This window comes from Pleurodeles waltl, chromosome 8 (assembly GCF_031143425.1).
Source record: "Pleurodeles waltl isolate 20211129_DDA chromosome 8, aPleWal1.hap1.20221129, whole genome shotgun sequence".
Lineage (NCBI taxonomy): Eukaryota > Metazoa > Chordata > Amphibia > Caudata > Salamandridae > Pleurodeles > Pleurodeles waltl.
The window spans coordinates 1,110,171,746-1,110,190,083 of record NC_090447.1 but is presented as its reverse complement, the minus strand read 5'-3'; positions in this window follow the sequence as shown (position 1 = coordinate 1,110,190,083).

The window sequence follows — 18,338 nt, the reverse complement described above, 5'->3', positions numbered from 1 at the left end:
GAAAACTTAGATCAGATCCCACAGATAGGCAGCAACACCACAGTGCTCCACTCAGACTGGCCCCAAAAAAGCACACATGGTCATAGGGACACATTCATTCCCTAACACACCATAAAGTTAGATGTCACATGTAGTTAGGAACACATAGCCTATCAGGACACAGCCAAACAGCACACACAGCAACCACTTGTCCCTTAGGCCAGACATGTGGACATACACTCCCTGACCCACGTTGTGTCCACGCCAGGTTAAGGCCCACCTGTGTTCTCTATCTGGAATTGTATTTATGACTTCAATAAAATATGTATTTTATGGCTTTATGGCATTCAGGGAAATGTATAAAAGCCTGCTTGAATCTGATAAACAAGAAGAGACAGTCCTCTGTTCCCGGATCTGTAACTGCTCTCCTGGACGTAATGTTTAATTAAACCACCTGTTCCTGTTTTGCCAGATGCCTCTGTACTTTTAAGGTAAATTCAACTTCGAGCAACACTACCCTCTATAGGCCAAATCCCATCCCACACCTCACTCATCATGAACCTTGCCAGAGAGAGCCATCTCCCCATGTACTACTGAGTGGTATGGCAGCACGTCAAGATGCTAGGGATGAATTAAGTCCTTTTGCCGCACCCCTAAGAATGAATGCAAAAATGATTTCTTAAAAAGGAGAAAAAGCATAACAGACAGACTAGAGTTTAAAATGTAATTCCAAGGTGCATAAGCACATGGCATTAACAGAACATATATGAACATGGAGCAATTGAATATCTACTAAGGTATGTGAGCTCTCTAGCTGGCTTCTTAAAGCGGTTAATATTCTTTCGGGTGGAACTCACAGGGTTTTACTCATTGGAATTAGGCGGAGTTCCATTAAAAAATCTGTTGAGTTCCACCCACCCCTACTGCAATAGATTTGCTTGTAAAGTGCTGTACTAATTGTCTGTGAAAGATGTGCTTTCTAAAACCATTAAGCTTGTGAACCAGCATAAAAGATTTGCTACTAATCTTTTGCCACTATGCCCTGCTTTGCCCTGAACTCTGAAGCAAGTCAGTGAGAGTTGCATAAAGTTCTCATCCTTACCTTTCACCGGTGTTCCAGACGCCGTCAGTCAGAGAAGCAGGAAACTGATGTCTACAGGAGCCTATGTTGCGCACATCTTCGGCCCAACAGGCTGTGCTTGTAGCTCAAGGCTTGGGGTGCACACATGAAAGTCCCCGTTTTCCCACTCCCACCACCGGGCTCTTTTATCAAGGGAGCGGGTGAGGGAGAGCCCTAGCCGCACCTTCCATTGTTGTGACACGACCTGCCTAGTGTGCACAATGGGTTTAAAGGTGGCTTGTGATTCACTCTCACTTCTCGGCACTGCTGGCTCCCACCGAGTCAGATGGAGGAATTTCTGCAGAAATGGTCAGCACTGGGTCCTACGTGAGCATGCTGTCCATACCTCAAACAGCCCAAGAGGCCTGTTCTGTGTTAGTCACTCCATGATGCCTGGGTATTTAGCTTTTTCTACTCGGTCAAATCAAAACAGTGGCTTTTGCTAATGGAGACGTGCTTGTGCAACCATCCGTTTCTTATATCTGTGAAGTTGGCTACATGGACATGGCTCTGCAGAGCTTTGCTTTACTTTCTTATTAGGTCAGTAACCCATGGTGCTCAAAAACACAAGTTACCCTCTCCTTCTCACGTTGCAGAGACAAGACACTACTCAACTCGTATTGACGCCACTTCTGCTGCCGCCGTTGCTGGGGAGGGGCGGAGGAAGCCCTTCTCATTCTTGGAGCGCTCCCGCCCTGTGTGACGCGCTGTGTGTTGCCGGGGGCAACAGAAGGAACATTTAAATTTGAGGAGCGCGCCCGCTTCGCGGGACGCGCGTATTGACGCCACTGCTGCTGCCGCCGTTGCTGGGGAGGGGCAGAGGAAGCCCTTCTCATTCTTGGAGCGCTCCCGCCCTGCGGGACGCGCTGTGTGTTGCTGGGGGCAACAGAAGGAACATTTAAATTTGAGGAGCGTGCCTGCTTCGCGGGACGCGCGCGGGCGGCACCCGGGCGAAGCTCAGGCCAAGGGCGGGCCCATCCTTCGCCTGTCATCATCAGGAAGAGGCTGGGCTGGGCCCCCCTCTTTAATTTTTTTTTTTTTCTCTTTTGGGGAATTTCTGGAACAGCCCCCTGTAACATTGTTAATCGTAAAGTGGACTTGTCAAGGAGGAGAAAGAGCCTTCAAAACCTGGGAAGGACACTTATCCCGAGGAGTATCTTAAGTCCCTCTGCGCACTGGACACACAAGTGAGAATGTTCTTTATATGATATTTGACCATTGAGTTTTGATAGTCCAGCGCTATTGATTGTGTATTCAGTTCCTTGGCCAAGTAATTTAATCAGGGTAGTGCAAAGCCGAGGGTTGTCTGGTAAGCTGAATTAAATCATCCTCACCCTCTCAGTTCTCCCTCTATATCGTAACAAGCCCGTTAGCGCATAAGACATGGGTAAAAGAAAGCATTCAACATCGAATCACCCCGCAAACTTAAAAGATAGTACATCTATACTAAAATACATCTCTGGGGCGATGGGGATAATAGACAAACAGATAGCTAACGTAGAGGGAAAATTGTTGACTCCTAAAGAACACACTACCCAATTCTCGAAGCACAATGGGACACTAGACGATGCTAATTATAGTAACCACGTGCCCACAAATACAGAGGAAAGGCACACTAATGGATGTATTCAAAACATCTCGGACCTAATTTATACTTCGGATGACCTGTCCCCGACACCTAAACGCCCAAGGAGGCCGGTGGTAGGAATGGCAGATAAGGGTTCCAAAAAATTACCAAAGAAGGACCCAGCAATTACCCCAGGCCGACAGCCATTAAAGAAACCACCCCGAAAGAAAATCCCAAGTTATTCAGTAGATGCAACCCAAACTCTTCTTATAAATCTTAATGATTTAGTCAATATTTTGAAATCATCAATTGGGGCCTCATTGGATTCTTTGTCAGAGCGCCTAAAAGTGGTGGAATCTAATCTTGAGGCAGGCTTAGGAATTATAAAATCCCTACAATCTGAGGCTCCACACGATGGGCAGAAAGTTTTTAGTACACCACTCCTGACCTCTAACCATGAGAGTAAAACACAACCTGCCATAAAAGATAGGGCAGATGACTCGTACTTGAATGCAGAGCACCTGAGAAAACTTCAACAATTACCACCACCAATAGCATTAAACACTAGGATAGCACATCTAACCTCTAAACCTCCGACCAAGTTACAACCATTCCCATTAGCATTAAACATTAGTCACATCCCGTTAAAGACAGCAATTAATTCACCACCCATGAAGAGGACAGATTACCCCCAGTTAGACCTAGGACGTAGTCATTGTAGTGGAACAAGACCCTCAAAGCCTACATATATCCCAAGCGATTTTTTACATCTTCCTCCGGAGGCCACTCCATATGTAGTGATCCTGGCTAATGTTCCACCTGTAGAAGACCAACACCAGGAATCATGGATGGCACTAAGGAATAAGGCACTTAACTGGATAGGAACCCGTATGGGCCCCGGAATGGTGGAGGTCCTTTTTGATGATATAAAAATGATCAGAAGAGTAAAGTGGGTAGGAAGTGGCAGGAAGGTACTGGAGGGAGACTGCGTGGTTCTTTCATTCAAATCTCCAGATTTGGTAGAAAGAATCATTCGCAAACTAAGATCCAGGCAAGTTACTCCAGAAGGAATTTCCCTACTACCGCTGGGATTTTTTTTACCAAAGATTTGCACGGCATCATACTGAGATTCTACAACCAATAAACAAAAGATTTATAATTAGCCCAGATCCCATTCCTCCTTCCAACAGATTCCAACCCTTTACAACCCTAGAAGGTGTAGATTGACTATATACGAATAAGAAAGATTAATTTCATGAACTGGCCCCAGAACCAAATACAGAAGGGCTTCCCACAAATAATGAAGATATATCAGCTGAAGTGGAACCCGAAGGGATCATAGCTGGGACTCAGACAAACCAGACAGACCTCCTACCAACAGTAACTTACTCAATAGATGGTGGTACACCCCTTTCAACCATAAATAATGTGCACTGCCAAATCCAACAGAAATCCGAAATAACTTTACTTTATTGGAATGTGGCAGGCCTAACCAATAAGATGAAAAACCCACTCTGGGCGAACTTTATAGAAGACTTCCTATGTTTATGCATCCAGGAGACCTGGTTATTGGACCCTCTTCACATAAACGGTTATAGGACTTTCCACACCCCAGCTGTGCAGACAAAACATGGTAGGCCAAAAGGAGGCCTATGCACATATATCTCCTAAAATTACGGCTACAGAACTTAAAGATGCAAACTATGAGACCGTATTATCAAATGATAGAAAGTAACTTGGATCAGAAGACTCAGTTAGTGATCATTAATTTTTATAATAACGCTCCACCAGGCGAAGTCCCCAATATCTTAATGGAGATGGGAGAGGACCTAGAGAAAATATGTGCAAATAATAGGCGCAAGACTCTCATTATATGGGGTGGTGATTTTAATGTCCATCTTTGTAAAGAACTTTCAGAGAAGTTATGCGGCTGGGATACCGAAGACACTGGCCCAAGATCTCACTTTTCTCACAGTATACAAGGAGAGGCAATGAACTTAATGATCCAAAAATATAACCTGTCCTATGTAAATGAATTATTGTCCGAAGTACCACAGTTTAAACCAACCTTTAATGGTAGGGGCGCAGATACGGTGATTGATTATGTTTTAATGCCAACCCATCTTGCACACTACCTTACTAACTACACGTTACATGATATTGCGATAAGTGATCACTTTCCTCAGAGTTTGAACCTCTCTCTAACCCACTCTACAACGGCCAAAGTTGATAAGGACATATTGGTAAATGATATTGAATTAGCTCCATGCAATGGATACACCCTGCGATGGGCCCAGTTGGATCCAAACGCTTTACTTAAGTAGTTAATACGAGATCATAACCAAGCCTTCATAGACTGTCTTACTGAGAACATTGATCAAGGGAAATGCTTAAGCGCCTTTTCGCTAATCACGAAAGGTGTGAAAGAAGCTCTTACCATTAGAACGGGAAAGGTAGGACAGAGAAGGAAAATGGGTTGATTTGATCATGATTGTACGAAAGCACATAAGAGACTAAAAAAGGCTTTAAGTGCCTCAATAAGGAGTCAGACTGAGATACGCATGTACAGACAGGAATATAAGATAGCCATAAAAAAAAGGAAATTCATTCTGAAACAAAATTTGTGGGAAACTTTACATGAAGCCAGGCGAATGAAGGACAACATCCTCTTCTGGAAAACAATAAATACTCCAGTGCTAGGGGATAGTGATATCCCTAGGATGGAAATTGCAATTTCCGAAGAGGATTGGATTGCACATTTTTCTAAAATGTATTCTCACCTTAGTGATTGAGAGCCAACAGATCACACAAAAGACTCGGGGAAGGCGCTGGGTCCTGACGGTGTCCCGATAGATCTATATAAGTCCAATATGCAGTTATGGGGCCCTTTACTGATGCAGACTCTGAGGGCTCTTTGCATACAGGGCCCTCTACCATCATGGCAAGACTCTACCATTGTCCATATATACAAAAAAGGTGACCGTTCGAACCCGGCTTGCTATAGGTCAATCTCCCTACTTGATTCATCATCTAAAATAGCAGGGAGAATCATCTTGAACAGACTCCAAACGTGGGCAGAACAAAATGGCATTCTGTCTCCAGTACAATATGGTTTCCGTGCAGGAATAGGTACGGTGGAGCAGGGCCTTAACTTAAATATCATAATCGGAAAGTACACAAGGACTAGTAAGAGTAATTTGTATTTGGCCTTTATAGACTTATCCTCAGCATTTGATTGCGTACTACACGAGAAGCTATGGGATATCTTAAGCAGAATGGGGGTAGAACCATCAATAATTCAGTTCATACGGGACCTATACACAGGATTCAAAGCAAGAGTAAGGTACGGGATAAAAGGGGAATGCACTAGGCCTTTTAGTATACATAGAGGAGTTCGCCAAGGCTGCGTACTTGCCCCGCTTTTGTTCGCACTATACATAAACAATCTAGAACCTGAACTGACAAGTAGATGCAAAGATCTCCCCCAAATAGCCAACCATGCTGTCCCGGTGCTACTCTACGCAGATGATGCAGTTCTTATGGCCAGGAGACCACTAGCCCTCCAAAAACTTCTAACTACCTGCATAACTTTTATGACAGACTTGGGCCTTACCGTTAATCGTTCCAAAACTTTCATAATGAACTGTGGTAGGAAACAGGTTAAGATTAAAAACATCACTATTAACGGGGGGAAGGTTGACACAGCTCGAACATTTTCATACCTGGGCATAATGTTTGATAAAATGGGTTCCTGGGCACACTGTATGAAAACGAAAAAATATCAGATCACCAAGACAACGGCGGCTCTGAAAATCTTCTCAAAAAAGATTAGGGGGAATTACCCCACTGAACATGGTAAAAATCTACAGAGCCAAGTGCACCCCGGCCGCTTTATATGGATTAGGTATTTGGGGTTATATTAATTGTAAATCGATCCAGACGGTGGAAAATGATTTCCTCAGACATCTGTTAATGGTACCAAATGGCACATCATCGTATATAACCCACGTGGAGCTAGGTTTTTTTTTTTTTATCTGATCTGATAAAGATTCAACCACTGTTATTATGGCACAAAGTGTGGTCCTCTGAGTACACTGGATTAAACAAAACTATTTTATCTGATTGCATTGCCTCAACACATTCGTTAAAAGTTCCTTGGCTGAGATATATTTTGACCTTTTTCGAAGACATGGGCAGTAAAGAATATTATACAAACCCGGAATCACTGGAAAAAATAACTAGGAAGGAACTGAAGGCATTAACACTGACGCATCTAGAAGAACGTCGCTGGGAAGTTGAATCAAAAAAGTCCAGTGTAATGTCTAACCAATTAATTCGGTCTGCGGAGGGCATGCAGCCCTATCTGGCAAATGTGGTAAACTCTTGGGACTGCTTTGTTCTCACAAGATTAAGGTTAGACACCTTGCACCGTTTAGTAACTTTTCCGACCATGAATGACTGGAGCATAACCTTAAGGCATGCCCCTGTGACGCAACGGCATCCCAAACTACGATTCACGTGGTTTTATTCTGCAAATTTTATACAAAACAGAGAAAGTGTCTTTTAGTTCCTCTTTTAAGATTGCTTAACTTGCGTCAGTGCCGTGGTGCGTATATTAGCATACAGGTCTTACCCTCTATTGAAATGTGTGGAATCTTGGCAAATTTGTTATGTTCTGTATTAATTGCAAGAAGGTCTATGGGGGTATTGGTGCAAACTCAATAAGGTCATTTATCCATTTGTGAACGGACAATTGATTGTATGCATTTTATTCCCACTATTTATATTTTATTATATTTATATTATTTTATATATTTATTGTGTTAATGCATGTAGATGTGTTTTCTTATGACACTTTTATGACTTGCTGAAAGTCGAATAAAGTTTTGTACTACTACTACCACTACTCAACTTATAAACACCAACTGGCAGGTGCGAGTGCCCAAGGCAGCTACAGTCACTGTGTATCCCCAGAGCTCCCGTCAGGGCCCAACCTGACGGTATTGCTTTCTGATTTCCCTTAATGACTCATCGTGTGCTGTGCTATGCTGCTGACATTGTTCTGCCTGCACCGGGACTAGTGCTGACTAGTGCTGATTAATTCCACCAATGGAACAGAGCAGCAGAATTTATCAGTAACTCCCTGTTCCCCCTTGTTAATATTTGATGAGCAGTGAGAGGTATGTAACCATCACTAAATCAGAAAGCCTGTTTATCATTCAATGTCAATTTGTTAACTTTACTAGTTTTCAATAATTATTTAGCTGCAAACAGTCTCACAGAAGTAATTTCTACTAGGGCAAATATTTTTCGTCTTGCAGGATCTTGGTGGGATGTCTTTGCAGCTCCTGAAACATTGATATCAAACGTTGTAACCTTGCTACTGTCCAACACCAAAAACCCTGTCAGACAAACAATTCTAGTTTGGCCACTGAAACAAGTTAGGTCGCTCAGATTTTAAAAATGATGGAATGTCTGAGGAGAAACCTTAATGAGTTGTATGTCTTGAAAGCCATTTTTATTAAATGGATGTCGATGAGCAGGCTTTCCCTTTCCACTTCATCTGGAAATACCTTATGAAAAAATTTTACCAAAAATATCAACGAATCACCCCTTCCAAACCCACTTTAATTGCAAGAATACGGAGAATATTCCATCACTGCCAATTTCATTAAGAACGTGGATGTTTCCATTCTTCAGAACTCCAGTTGGTCATGGGGGGGTCTTTAACTTTTCAAAAGAGAGTTCCAGAGCTTAGCTTTATCATTGCCCATTGAGTCAAATTTTCTTGTTCCAAATGGGCTATGTACGTGCCCAAAGGCGCAACTGTAAGGAGCACAGAAAAGCTACCCCTCACCTGCTGAAGTTCAAATCATAGTAGGCGCATAGAACTATTTGGTTCAGTTGGAGCATGCAGTGCAATGCAAGTGGTTGCGTTGCAGAATTGGTTCTTTATGAACGTAATAGGATCGCTTCAATCAAATAAGAACATAAAGTCCTGTCACAAAAACACTTTTGTGAAAGTGGATTAGCAATTTACTGGTGGCGTTGGCGATACCAAGTTAGGAGTATTTGAATTTGTCAGTAATAAAATCTGCCGGAGTATTTCAACTTGTTAGCAGTCAAATGCACGGGCAGCACTTGACGTAGTGCTACATTATATAATACACGCGTTCCATTTTTTATCAGTGGTATTGGAATAAGTAAAAATTTCCACATCACGTGCAAATGTTGCTGAAAGCCTTTACAGCCACTGAAATCAAGCACCTGATTGTTTCCCTTGTGGTGGACTTGGTCATGGCCTCTGCCTTCAGACGGTTTTGTATTTTTGCATTCAGAAGTATTTATTGACCATAACTTATCCAGTGCTCTTCTGAAGATTCTTCCTTTTCTTCTGGCTAAACGTCCTCTTAAGGTGGTTCATGTTTACTATGGCAATGCTGTTTACTCCGTCTACCTCACTATTAACTACCCGTCACTTACTTTAGAACACGGTTGTGTGTCTGTTTGTTTGACTTTCTGCAGCATCTCATGGTCAACTGATGATGCTCATTCTCATAAGTGGCCACTGGTTAACTGTTCTACCTTCAAAGGCTTGTGCATCACCACAAAACATAATACAGTAAAAGGCTAGCATCCATGAATACCCTCTTTTCATGGTGCCATCCCATCATTCCCTTTGCTCTTCCACTACTTGCTCTGTTAGAATTTAGAGTTTCTGCGGAACCCCCAAAGGAAGTTAGTTGTTTTCTGCTTTTAATATTTAGGACCTGTAACTCCATATTTAGCTCTCTGTAGCTCAGCAAGTTGCGTCTAGGCCATTTAAGGAAGCAGAGAAAAACATATTCTCTCAGGTCTTCATAGGAGAAAGGGGCAGTAACCTTAGCTTTCATAGCAGCACAGAGATCAGAACTCTGGCGAAGGTGCCCCCTCTGTCTGAATGTGCCAAACATGGGTGCAAGAGGATTTCAGAGTGAGTTTTAAGACGTTCACAGATTAGTGTTTCTCCCTCGCTGAAGTTTTTTTTAAATCATGGAGAAAATAGACAAAGATGCTCTGGTAAAACCACAGGAGGAGCAGGCTGCAGCAATTTCAGTGAAGGCTTCTGGACCTGGTGCTGGAGGAAGCATAGGGGTAGAGGAGAACAGGAGTCCTTTACCTTTTGTAGAAGAGGCAGCGATGTTCCACACAAACTTTAGGCATCCAATCTAAACTGAGTTACTCATACACATTCCTCTGATAAACAGGTTTCAAGTCATAATAGATTCCTTCAGCAAAATACAGGAGGAGGGCACTTTGAGAGGTAGGGTGAAATCAAAACAACCTTTGCAGAATCTGAGGTACTCCAACTTGTCTACTACAGACCAGGTGTTAATCAGCTGCTCTCCAGGAGGTATTGGAGGCATACACAGCAGACTAAGGGTCCTTCGTACTCAGAATACCTACTTTTTTATAAAACTGACAAGATTAAAAAAATTGAGACCTCGGAACGGAACCAAAAAGGGATACATGTGGTCTTCCAGGCACTGGGCAATAAGGTGGATACCATGGCTCATTGGACTCATCTCCTCAAAGAGGTAGTAACCCAGATTAAGGACAATCTAACAAAAACATAAGGAATATGCCTTAAAGGAATTAATTCTCTCAGCTGCCTTGATCAAATATTCACTGTCCGTCAAAGCATACACATATTCAATCAGGTCAGACTTGGGAAGTCTTACAGTGCAGCAGCAGTGAAAAGTCGGGGGGAAGATACACGAGTTGGGAGATCTTGGTGCCACAGTTCAGTTTAGGTTCCCAGCAGCTTTAAAAGTGATGCGGAGAAACAGGATTTACAATTTGAGGGAAGATGATGAAGCAGATGATTTAATAAAAACTATTAAAGCTTCTGTAAGTTCCTAACAGTAGTCGTCAATGTTTTAATCATCAAACAAATTATGAAACGATGAAAAAGCACTCATCTATTGTTAGTCTTTAAGTGCTTCCTCAGATATGACAAGGGTTTTAGGGTAGGGAATAAGGGGTTAGGCATAGCACATTAAAAAGCACTCTATAGTTATCACAAGTTGGAGAGGGCTTTAGAGGTAGCATAGGGCTAGAGTTATTGAGTTCTTGGTTTTTAGCCAGGTCAGGCCCTAAAGGCATGATGACAATGTCAGATGTAGTCAGGAGGGTTCCTCAGGGAGGGTGCACATGGATGGGGAACATGTGGGAAAAAAACAGAAAAATAATCGTCCTTATTTCACTAAAACATAATAACCAGTGACATATTATTTTTGAATTTTAGGAAAGTGAAAAAGCAACATAGATACAGGGGTCAGAGGTAGAAATAATAACTTGAAACACATGGCTTGAGAGTTAGGATAAAATTACGATTGGTACAGGTGATATTAAAGGATGCTAAGGCCCAGGTCATTATACTGCAGGAAACCCACCTAAGTTAACTAGAGTGTTTGCAGACTTTCTCAAGATGTTTGTGGGTGTGGGAGATAGTATCCTCGGACCAATCTTGTAATACTAAGGGGGTGGTCATACTTGTTAAGAAGAACTGTGGAATTAAAGTGGTACATCATAAGGTGGATGGATCAGGTAGATGGGTCCTGGCTCCTTTAGAAAATGGAGGGCATGAATGAGTGTTTGTGTGGGATAATACAGACCCAACTATACTGATCTTAGCTATTTGATTGTCCCAGAACAGCAGCTGGTCCAACTTGTCTCTCTGTATATCACAGATGGTGACTTCGTTGAGGCTCTGGATACTTGGCTGGATAGAACATCTAAGGCCAAATATATGAGAATGCAAAAAGTTAAGGTTAGGCTCAGAGCTATGATGTAGGACTTGCATTTGAAGGATTTATGGTGGGAGCAGGTTGGCAAAAAAAGCGTCAATACATTCTATAGCAAACAATATATGCACCACTCCTGCATAGACTATTTTCTTCTGGATAGGTCCATGGCTCAGTATGTTAAGTCAGTATCCCATTTCCTGGGCCACAATTTCTGATCATGCTGAAGTGCACCTGAATATAGAGCTACCAGTGACAAAACCCAGGGGGAGATAGTGATATAAAAGAGGGCTTATCTCAAGAGTCTAGGACCTTTTTTTTAGACCAATAGTTGGTCGAACAGTAAGCAGATAGTATTGGATGCCCATAAATAAACATTTCTGAGGGGATTCATAATTAAGGCAGTACATGTAAAATACTTAGACTTTAGCAAGCTATAGGGGGAGATGATGGGAAGATTTGGGCAAAAGGAAAGGGAAATCCAGCCCTCAGCTCTGTTGTTAGCAGGGCATGTAGCAAACCTTAGGAATGAGCTAGAGAAGTTACTAGGCGGGTTTAAGGCCACCCTTGAGCAAAGAGTGTGGATAAGGGGAATATGAGCAGGATGGCACATTTATAGTATGAGCGAAGAGTGGAGTGCTTTTGGCATGGAACATGAAGACAGAGCTGTCAGGAATTGAACAGACACTTTGGTGGAAGCAGAAAAGGGAAAGATTGGTCATCAATGAAGGGGTTACCTAGACTTTCTCTGGAGCACTGTGAATATTTGCAGGCTGAATTTAGTGAGGTGAAAGTAGGAGGCAAGGGGCTAGTATGGAAGGTGGCAAGGCAGCAGGGCCAGATCTGCTCCCTGTAGAATGATACAAATGTCTGGTAGAGAACTTGGTTCCAGTCTGGAAATCCCTATTTAATCAGATTTATTCAGGCAGCAAAGAGGTCCCTCCTTCTTGGTATGAGGCAACAGTGGTACTGATACTGAAACCAGATAAAGACCCTAAAAAAGAAAAGTCATTTAGTTCAATATCACTACTGAATTACGATTATATAATTTTTGCACGGAATTGCGATTATAAGGTTTTTGCAGGAATTGTAGCCCAGAGACTGTCTAAGGTTATGAATACAGTGGTCAACCCGGATCAAAAAGGCTTTATTCCAGGCAGACACCTTCATAAATTAACCCACTTGCTTATAGAGGCTATTGATTTAGCAGAAACTTTTAACTCCCCCTTAAATGTAGCCACAGTAGATGCAGTGAAAGTGTTTGACTGAGTTAACAGGTCGCATATTTGGGAGGTGTTGGAGGTTTTTGGGATTATTTCAAATTTGGTGAAGACCATTCAAATACTATATAAGGCCCCTACATCTAGGGTGTTAATCAGAGAGGAACCTGTGGCCCCATTCCCGTTTATGAAGGGCATCAGGCAAGAGTGCCTACTGTTACCACTACTCTTCAACCCTTATGTTGAACCCCTGGCCCAGGCAATCAGACAAGATCAGTCTATGTTTCCCTTGATCTTAATCTTATACATGGCTAATCCAGAACATTCAATCCCACAGCTTGAGCGACATGCTGAAAGATTTGGGAAGTTATCGGGGTACCTGATCAATGATGACAAGACAGAGGTCATGGCATGGGCAAGCTTGAGTATGAACTTTCAATTAAAAGATCAGATTAGATATCGACCGAGTCCAAGTCACTCATAGTCTGGATGAACTGCCTGGACAACACCTAGCCAAAGCAAGTGAAGAAATAGACTGGCTACTGGGAAGGTAGGATACTTTGAAGGCCAGGAAAAATGTTTACACAAGTTTAGTGACCCTAAATTTATTATACAAGTTTACATGATGGGAATTCATTATTACTCAGATCTGGCCCCTATCTTGGCCTCCCCTGGAACTCCAGAATAGTTAAAAGACAGCCTTAGTCGACCACTACAGAGGGTGAATTTTAAAAACGTTGGGGATTTTAGAGATGGGGAAGCCCTGATCAGCTGGCAGGACTTATTGGTACGGATAGTTGAGAAAGTGGTAAAATTCAAATATGTTCAGCTATGTTCATGGTGGACTGCGCAGGGCTTGACAAAGTGGAGTAAGTGGGACCATGAAGTTTTTAAGGGGAATCCAGAACAATCAATAAAAATGTGTCTTTGTGGCATTTGAATATGGTCGCTGCGTAAGACACGAAAGGAATGAAGTCTTATCAGATCTGGCAGAAAGACTTTCTGGAGCTCGGCGCCAGGACTTGTGGCAAGTATCTTTTGATTTCCTTTACAAGACAGTGATGCCAGCTCTGTTAAAGTGTAACCATTGCTTTACACTTCATAGTGCCCACTGGACCCCCCTAAAGATGGCCATGTCTGCACAAGGAACATCAAGGTGTAAGAGATGCAGTGCAGCAGATGTGGATGGCAAGCAAATGTTTGTGGAATGCCAAGCTCTAGGTGCCTTTTAGACTGAGGTCAGTGGTGCACTGAGTGAAATCTTAGGTGTCAAAATTAAGGCAAGTCACTCCCTGATATTAATTCATATTGACACTGGGCTAAGTGTTTTGAATGAGGGGCAAAAGGGTCTATTGTTTCTTTCAATGCTGACAGCAAGAAGAGAAATCAGCAAGAACTGTTTTTTTCAGGATCACCTTTCCAAGCGGGATTGGGTGAAAGCAGAGAGGCTTTGCTGTCAAAGATATGTAGCCTGTGGCATGAGAGAGACTGAGAAAAGCTGGCTCCCCTTTATAACCTATTGTAATAGTGCCATAACAGTCTAATGTTTATCCTATTGCTCTGCTGAGAGAAATAGAAGAATTGATAAAACATCATTCAGCAAATGGCTATAGTCAGTTATGACCTGGTAATGGCTTTTTCATCAAAAGAGTGAAAGTAGTGGCTTTGGAATGAGGGCCAAAAAAAACATAAAACACATACAATCATTTGTTAAAATATGAAAAAAGAACAGAATGCCTCAGTAGCCCTGAAACACAAACCCTGACAACAAAGTGCACTCCTTTTCAAATACCTGTGCATGTGATCAAGCGGCAAAATGCTGTTACTCATAGTGCATTATAGCCATTGGATGGAATTGGCTGACCCATTTTTCCACACTGTATTCGCTGGTGATTGTAGCAACAAGTGAGTGCTACTTGAACACACATATGGGTGATGAGGGCTAACTGTAACTACATATGTGTATGGATGTCTGTATTAGAGTACTAATGGTTTGGGAAACATGAGGCTAATGAGACTGTTGAAACAGTCTCTAGTCAAAACTAAAAACTATGCATTACTTTTTTGAGGAAACAATACAGCCCTTGAAAGGTCACACACAAAAATTGTAGGAGCAGTAACACTTGTTTTTGTTTTAGAATCAATTTACTCAAGTTTAAATCAATCGATCAATCAAAGGCCCTCATTCTGACCCTGGCGGTCTTTGACCGCCAGGGCGGAGGACCGCGGGAGCACCGCCGACAGGCCGGCGGTGCTCCAATGGGGATTCCGACCGCGGCGGTAAAGCCGCGGTCGGACCGGCACCACTGGCGGGGTCCCGCCAGTGTACCGCGGCCCCATTGAATCCTCCGCGGCGGCGCAGCTTGCTGCACCGCCGCGGGGATTCCGACCCCCCCTACCGCCATCCAGATCCCGGCGGTCGGACCGCCGAGATCCGGATGGCGGTAGGGGGGGTCGCGGGGCCCCTGGGGGCCCCTGCAGTGCCCATGCCACTGGCATGGGCATTGCAGGGGCCCCCGTAAGAGGGCCCCTACATGTATTTCACTGTCTGCTGTGCAGACAGTGAAATACGCGACGGGTGCAACTGCACCCGTCGCACAGCTTCCACTCCGCCGGCTCGATTCCGAGCCGGCTTCATCGTGGAAGCCTCTTTCCCGCTGGGCTGGCTGGCGGTCTGAAGGCGACCGCCCGCCAGCCCAGCGGGAAAGTCAGAATTACCGCCGCGGTCTTTCGACCGCGGAACGGTAACCTGACGGCGGGACTTTGGCGGTCGGCCTCCGCCGCCCGCCAAGGTCAGAATGAGGGCCAAAATGTTTTAGAGTGCGCTATTCACCTGTAGGGTCTCAAGGCACTGTGGGGTATGTCCTCAGAGTTCAGTCGATGTCCTTCCTGAATTGAGGTAGCAATGGCAACTGTCTGGGGTGAGAGGTATGGTGTTCCAACATTTTGCCGCAAGGTAGGTGAACAATCTCCCTCGAGCTGAGGACTTCTTAATGCAGAGTATGGGGGCAAGCGACTGCTGGGAGGAGCGGAGAGGTCTGGCAGGGGAGTAAAAGGTGATGCAGTGGTTGAGGTAGCTGGGTCCAAGTTTGTGAAGTGCCCTGTAGCTGTGTACGAGGAGCTTCAAGTTGATCCTCTTCTCGACAGGGAGCCAGAGGAGATCTCTCAGGTATCTTGTGATGTGTTCTCGGTGAGGGATGTTCAGGACAAGTCTGGCGGAGATGTTCTGGATTTGTTGTAGTTTGCTTGTTCATTGCCTGGAAAATCGTCAACATAAGAGATGGCTAAAGACTGTGGGGCAGAATGAAGAGCCCTGTGCACCATAATATAGCCACATTAGCATCAATTTGTTTTACACTAATGTGGCAATATTCTGGCAAAAAAGCTGCACCAAATCTACAAAGTGGCACGATGCATGCATTGCGCCACTTTGAAACCCCTTGTGCCACATTATGCCTCCACCAGGAAATATGTATGCAAGGGGGCATTCCCCCATGAGGGGGACAAAAAAATGGCAGAAAGAAATCTAGAAGATTTATTTTTGTCATTTTTGTGGCACTTAAAACGGGTCACACCATTTGTTACAATGGGCCCCTATATACTATTCAGGGTTAGCACCATAGTTTTGGTGTTTACCTGTGGAAGCAGTGGGGTGCTAAGGGTTGCAAGGAAAGGGGCGCTGCACTGGTGTAGCTCCACTTTTCTTAAATCTGCCCTTTTCTGTACTTTGACTTAGCAACTTGTTCACAAATGTGTACCACAGATGCATTTCACATTAAAATGTGTGGAAGCTGTTATTCAATCTCCAATCCCAAGAAAAAGAGATACATACTTGAGAAATAATTGGCTACAGGCATAAAGGCATCATTCTAATCTTCCCTGTCAGGTTAGGTGTTGGACTATTTCAATGAAGTGTTCTCACAATCAAAAGTATTTTAACCAGTGATGCAGGCCTGTGTTTTTCCAGATAATCTGGAAGGGCGTTTCATTTTTCTATCAAAAGAATGCTACAGATATACTTAAATGCATTTTGGCAAGGACACGTAAATTAGATGTTTAATCTCAGAATTATGTCTAATTCTTTCAGCTGAGCAGTGGTGAGGGGGTGTGCATTCCACTGTCTGTGAAGCCTTAGCTATTAAGATAATTTTAATAAATATGCATTGTTTTGCGACATAAACGTTTTTAACAAATCTAAAAGGTTTAGTGTTGAGTCTGATAGGAATACAGTAGTGTTGAGCGGTAAATGCGAAGCTTCATAAAGAACGGTTTCATTTAAATAAAATAACCTGGTTTAGAAAGAAAGAGTTATGTAAAATAAATGTGTGACTATCTGCTTTCAACCCTACGCATGTTTTTCGATTAACGTTTAAGCATATGCTTAAGAAAGCAAATTCAATTTAGCAGTAGCATTTGGGATTAACTGTTATTTATAGGCATCGAGTAGACCAATAAAGTGTAGGTTGCCAACAGCAGCAAAACTGTATGACTAATTTAATAACCATGTGTGCTGGCAGTTGATATAAATATGTTTGTTATGAATATCTAAATACCCTTGTGACATCCTATATTGTTGCTTGTATATTTTTTGGTTTTGTATTCTTTGCCTTTAAGAAAACACTTCTGCTTTAAAAGAAGCATTGTGTGATACTGTTATTTCTACAGTTTAAGAAATGTAAGAACTGGTAACATAGTTGTGGAAAATTACCAATGCAATGATGTACATTTTATTGGAATGGGTTTTTCAATATTGAAGTACATTTTAATTTTTTTAACAGCACACGACTCTTCAATCCGGTTCAGCATTAAATTATTTTGCTCATCTGGGCACTATCCTTACAGAAATGCCAAAGTATTCTGTTAAGTAGTGAGAGATTATAATACTAGATGTAGTTCTGCTAAAGGAGAGAGTAAATTGATTGTCCTATGAGGGGAGTGATAAACGTGCTAGTCTTTACGTTTCCATGACATTTTAGTACTCTGAGCTGCTTCAAATTCACATCACGACCAATTATAGCACTATTAAACTGGTATCTCTCTATCACTTTCGCAGCAAAATACTTTGTGAAAGCTACAGTATGTCCTGAAAGTTTAACATCGGCAATGCCTTTTTTTATTTTTCTCTCAATATTTTTGTGTAGATTCACGAAAGAATTGTTTGGATTCCATGTCGACTGTACATGCAACTCAAGAAAAATACATGTAAATGAAAAAGGCCAATTCACAAAAATCACTAGTTATGTGGTTTAAATATAGCTACAGTAGAACTGATTTACAATGCGTCTTTAGAACGAAACCGGGCTAAACATTTTTGAGGAGGTAACCCAAGCAATTTAATAAACAACATATAATTAAGTCACAATAAAGTTCAATGTCAATTTCGTCTTAACTTCTGGTTGAAGTGGCACAAGCAGCAGAAAATTTCCAAGAGAATATGTGCTAAATTGAATCAGCACTAAACAAATTTAGGGGCAAATTTATACTTGTTTTGCGCCGAATTTGCATAATTGTTTTTAAAGCAAATTCAGTGCATAACGAACTCCTTAACTATACTTTGGCACTAGACCCATCTAGTGCCAAAGTTATGGTGTTAAAGTCATTTTTTGGACGTAGAAACCTTGCATCAATGAGATGCAAGGTCGACTTTCCCATGCAAAACATGACTC